The sequence below is a fragment of the Mandrillus leucophaeus genome, unplaced genomic scaffold, assembly GCF_000951045.1.
Source record: "Mandrillus leucophaeus isolate KB7577 unplaced genomic scaffold, Mleu.le_1.0 Scaffold171, whole genome shotgun sequence".
In the NCBI taxonomy this organism is placed as follows: domain Eukaryota; kingdom Metazoa; phylum Chordata; class Mammalia; order Primates; family Cercopithecidae; genus Mandrillus; species Mandrillus leucophaeus.
The window spans coordinates 2,839,314-2,844,574 of NW_012101710.1; the positions used below are offsets into that span (position 1 = coordinate 2,839,314).

Genomic DNA, 5,261 nt, shown 5'->3' on the forward strand with positions numbered 1-5,261 from the left:
CACTGCTGCACTCCGGCCCAGGTGACAGAATGAGACCCTGTCTCAAAAACAACAACAACAACAACAACAACAACAAAAAGACTGAAGGCCTCCCGCCTCAGCCTCCCAAGACGTTGGGATTACAAGCGTGAGCCACACTCCCAGCCATCGCTCCTATTTTAGGGATGAGGTCACATCCCTGCAGAGGCCCAGAACAGAGAAGACCTTCTCCCACAGGACAGATAGGGTCACGGTCAGTTGGAGTTGTGAGGTCTTCCAGGCACGAGCAGAGGACAGAAAGGGACAGGCTAAGCAAAGGCATCGGCACAGCAGGGCTGGGAAACTTGAAGGCAACTGGCAGAGTGCCCTGGGCATTTGTGAAAGGTCCTGTGGTCTGCTCGGCTCTGCTAGGAGCCGGGGGATGGGAACCTGGGAGGAGACTGGGGAAGGTGATGTAGCATGAGGGGGCCACACATCCTGATTTTTCAGAAGCTGTGAGCAGCATTTGAGCCAGAATATTGCATCCCTCTCTGGGCCTCAGCTTTGCCATCCATGACACAAGGAAGGTGGCTGAGACTTCTGCGTGCTCGCCCAACACCCATTCTCCCATCCTTCCTCATTACCAGAACCCTGGTTGTATTGATAGTGGCAACAGATGATGCTTATTTATTTATTTATTTATGTAGAGACAGAGTCTCGCTCTGTGGCCAGGCTGGAGTGCAGTGGCACAATCTTGGTTCACTGCAACCTCCGCCTCCCGGGTACAAGTGATTCTCCTGCCTCAGCCTCCCAAGTAGCTGGGATTACAGACGGCCACGACCATGCCCAGATAATTTTTATATTTTTATTAGAGATGGGGTTTCATCATGTTGGCCAGGCTGGTCTCAAACCTCGAACCCCTGACCTCAAGTGATCCACCTGCCTCAGCCTCCCAAAGTGCTGGGATTACAGGCATGAGCCACCGCACCAGCCAACATGAACCTCTTGAAGTTATCTCCCACCCCATCTACCATCTCTTTATCTGTCCACCTATCAACCTGTCGATCTAGCTATCTATCGATCTATCCGTCCATCCATCCAGCCTATTGGTTCTGTTTCCCTGGAGAACACTGACCAATGCAGAGGGCAAGACAGAGAATCCCAGAGGAGCCTGGGTCCCTGACAACCTTGGGGAGGACATTACACAGCGCCACCCAAAGACTTGTTGCTGCATGAGAGAAAAATAAGCCCTATCTTGTTTAAGCCACTGTTGTGGGGGTTTTCTGTTATTGGCAACCAAACTCAGCCCCTAAGAGGTGCAGGGGAGGCCATGTGCCCCGCAGTTCAGGCACCCCAAATCACACCCACAGTGGTTACTTTATCCCAGTACTGCCTGGACTATTCTGGGGTTAATTTTTTTCTTTAAAGAAATTCATTTTTTGGCCAGGTATGGTGGCTCATGCCTGTAATCTCAGCACTTTGGGAGGCTGAGGCAGGTGAATCACTTGAGGTTAGGAATTCAAGACCAGCCTGGCCACCATGGTGAAACTCCATCTCTACTAAAAATCCAAAAACTTAGCCAGGTGTGGTAGTGAGTGCCTGTAATCCCAGCTACTCTGGAGGCTGAGGCAGGAGAATCGCTTGAACTTGAGAGGTAGAGGCTGCAGTGAGCTGAGATTGCACTCCAGCCTGGGCAACAGAGGGAGACTCTGTCTCAAACACAAAAACAAAAAATCAAAAAAGGGTAGCGGACTGCTGAAGACTGGTTTGCATTGACATGCAGTTACCCTGAGTCTCTTGCTGGGCAGGTGTGTTCACGCTGCCTTCGCTTGCTGTGGGTTCGCGACCCAGGGGGTGGCGGGCTTAGGCCCTATCGGCTGGGAGCCAGACCCCCATTCCGACTGGGAGCCGTTGGAATGGGAGCTGTAGGAGGTGGAGAGGTTCTCCCTGGGCCCTCAGCTTGAAGCAGGGCCTCATGCCCTGGCACCCCAGGCCATGCCCCCTTGGTGCTGGGCATCCTGCCGCTGTTATTCCTTCTTACCCATTGTCAGGGGCACAGCGTCAGGTATTCAGATCCCCTGGGACCACTGGTCCCTTCACTAGTGACGTATTTCATCATCAGTTTAGAGAGTTTGGCATGCTTAGGAGAGTTCTAGGTGTTAGCTTTCTGGGTGTACAGAGCAGCTCTAAGCTGGCAACAAGGACAGGTTGCCCTTGCCATCAAAGAGAAGAAGCCTCCATGATTTAACCTGAGGCTCTTCAAACATCCATTCTGCTTCCATGCATGGCTTCTGCCCCGGCACCCTGAAACGACAGAAAAAAGCAATCCGATTCCAGAAAATTCAGAGGCAAATGGAGGCACCTGGTGCCCCACCCAGAATCCTGGGAAGCCGTGGAGCAGATCCGATATTTATATGAGGAATTTCCAGAGTCCTGGCCAGTTCCCAGGTTGGCTGAAGGCTTTGATGTCAGCACTGATGTGATCCGAAGAGTTTTAAAAGGCAAGTTTGTAACCACATTGGAGCAGACACTGAAGCAGGATCAAAAAGTCCTTAAGAAAGCTGGGCTTGCCTATTTGCTCCAGCAGCTCCCGGGCTCTGGAAATATGTCAAAGCCGCTCCCTGCAGGCCACTCTGTATCAGGCTCTTTGCTTATACCCAGGCATGAAGCCTCATCCAAAGACCCTAATCACAGCACAGCTTTGAAAGTTACAGAGTTGGCTGGGCGCGGTGGCTCACGCCTGTAATCCCAGCACTTTGGGAGGCCGAGGTGGGCGGATCACGAGGTCAGGAGATCGAGACCATCCTGGCTAACACGGTGAAACCCCGCCTCTACTAAAAAATACAGAAAACTAGCCGGGCGAGGTGGCGGGCGCCTGTAGTCCCAGCTACTCGGGAGGCTGAGGCAGGAGAATGGCGTGAACCCGGGAGGCGGAGCTTGCAGTGAGCTGAGATCCAGCCACTGCACTCCAGTCTGGGCGACAGAGCGAGACTCTGTCTCAAAAAAAAAAAAAAAAAAAAACTTTGCTGGCATGGTGGCATGTGCCTGAGGTCCCAGCTACTCAGGAGGCTGAGACAGGAGAATCGTTTGAACCCAAGAAGTGGATATTGCAGTGAGCTGAGATAGTAACACTGCACTCCAGCCTGGGTGACAGAGTGAGGCTCCATCTCAAAAAAAAGAAAAAAGAAAATAATCAAACCCACCCCCAGCTTTCCCCGCAGAGCAGGAGATGGGCATCCATGGTGCCCCCAGCAGCTCCACAGCAAAGCAGGGAGCACAACCCCAGAGATAAAGAACCTGCCCCAGCCCCACTCCTCAGGAGACCCCGGAAGGACAACACAGCTTCAAGGAAGCCCCCAGCCAGTCTTCCCAGACAGCAGGGATGTAGCTGTGACATCCGGTTCTGCAGTTTGTACAACACGCATAGGGTGCCCACCGTGGGACGGGCACGCACGGGGCCAAAGGCCACTCCCCACTCAGGCCAGGGGACCATGCCGCTGCCTCTACCCAAAGTCCACAGAGCTCATCCCTGTTCCCCTCCTTGTTCCTGCCAGCTTTGCAGCCCAACACAGAAGGGGGTCTCCTGCTGCAAGGGAGATGGCTCTGACCCCACAGCCTCCAAGACAAGGGGTCCCTGAGAGCAAGGGGTGAGGGCTCCGGGCTGAAAGCTGAGCAAGTACCGAATCACAGACGACGTGATGACGCCTCTCCACAGGGCGGTACTCAAAGTTTTTCTATAGGTTTTTGTTTTTGTTTTTGTTTTTGCTATGTTGAAAAAATTACTGAAAAGTGTACAGCCCTAATGCACTTAGAACCTCAACCAACAGCTTCCCAGTTCACACAGCCTTTGTGTCCATTTCCATGTGCCTTGCAAGTCTATTCTGTGTCCAGCCCTTAGCAACTTTTTCTCTCTGCATCACTGGAGTGCTGGGACAGACACTGGAAGGTGGTGGGGGATGGGGATGGGAGAAAGTTCTAGTCTTTCCCTGGTGTGCACTTACACGGGAGCCTGTGTGGCACAGGGAAGGGACCCGGGCCACTCTGCAGGCTGGCCCAGGCTTGTGGTGGTAGGGGATAAGTTATTGCTGACCCTGTAGCCTGTGGCCGCTTGGGTGTCCTCAGCGGCTTCTGCAGCGTGACCCCAAAGGCTGGGCAGTGGCCTAGCATCCCCCTGCCACAGATAGCGTCCTCCCAGAGCAGAAACCACGATGTGGAGCCATCCCAGGAAAAGCATCTGCAATTGAGAGTGACCTCAAAAAGGCCCTTGGGAAGGGCCCCCACACTCCACACATGGCTCTTTTCCTGCAAAGAGGCAGCCACTGGCTCTGGCCCTAGGGCTGTGGGAAGCTGGGCTGGGGGGTCCTGCCCCCAAAGTGTCCCTGTCAAGAGAGTCCACCATCTCACACATCCAGCATCAGGGCTAAGAAGAGATCCTGTGCCAGGGACCGGTGCTCTGGTCTTCCCCACGGCTGGCGCTGCCTGAAGCCACCGCCATCTATTTTGGTCTTCTTGGCTTCTTGGTGCTGCCATCTGGGCACTTGTAGGGGTGATCAGGGGGCAGTGGGCTGTGGCGTTGGTCTCCACTGTCTATGGACCCTGGAGGGGGTGAAGGGACTTCAGTCTGAGGCCGAGGCAGGCTCAAGTGGAGCCAGCGCCCCAGCAGGGGTACCCTGGCCAGGCACCCTGTCTCGTGTGGACTCCCTGGCTCTGGCCTGAGCCGCCGACATGCATAGTTCAGCACACACAGGCCCCTTCCTCCTCCAGCCTGCCCGGGCCCTGGGGCACTGTCTGACCCCTCTGGGACTTCACTTCGTGAGCCCAGGCCGCCCTTTCCACTCCAACTTGGCCTCTGCTGTTCTTATAACGCTGGGCCTGTCCCCAAGACCCTCCTAAAGCCACTTTCCCCAGGTGGTGGGTACACTCCGCAACTCCAGCCAAATGTGATCACGATGGGGGGATCCCTGTGGACCATTTCCCATTTCTCATGTTTCCCAGAGACATGCTACTGGGCCTGGCCATGCACCATTGACTGTTGCATAGTGTGCTCTGGGCTGCAAGCTTCCAGCCCAAGGTTGTGGCTAGGAAACACTTCTGAGACCTTTTCCCAAGAATCCTTAAAGGAATGGCATAATAATGAGAAGTTCTTATCCTTTTCTGAAACAGTAACGTGAGGGAATAGGTTAAAGGTACAACAGGAGAGGCCGGGTGCGGTGGCTCAAGCCTGTAATCCCAGCACTTTGGGAGGCCGAGGGGGGCGGATCACGAGGTCAGGAGATCGAGACCATCCTGGCTAACCCGGTGAA

At 54.4% G+C, this 5,261-nt stretch overlaps 1 pseudogene; it reads left to right on the plus strand.

Moving 5' to 3' along the window:
- Positions 1-400: 400 nt before the first annotated feature.
- Positions 401-4,987, plus strand: LOC105537362 (annotated as a pseudogene).
- Positions 4,988-5,261: the final 274 nt, after the last annotated feature.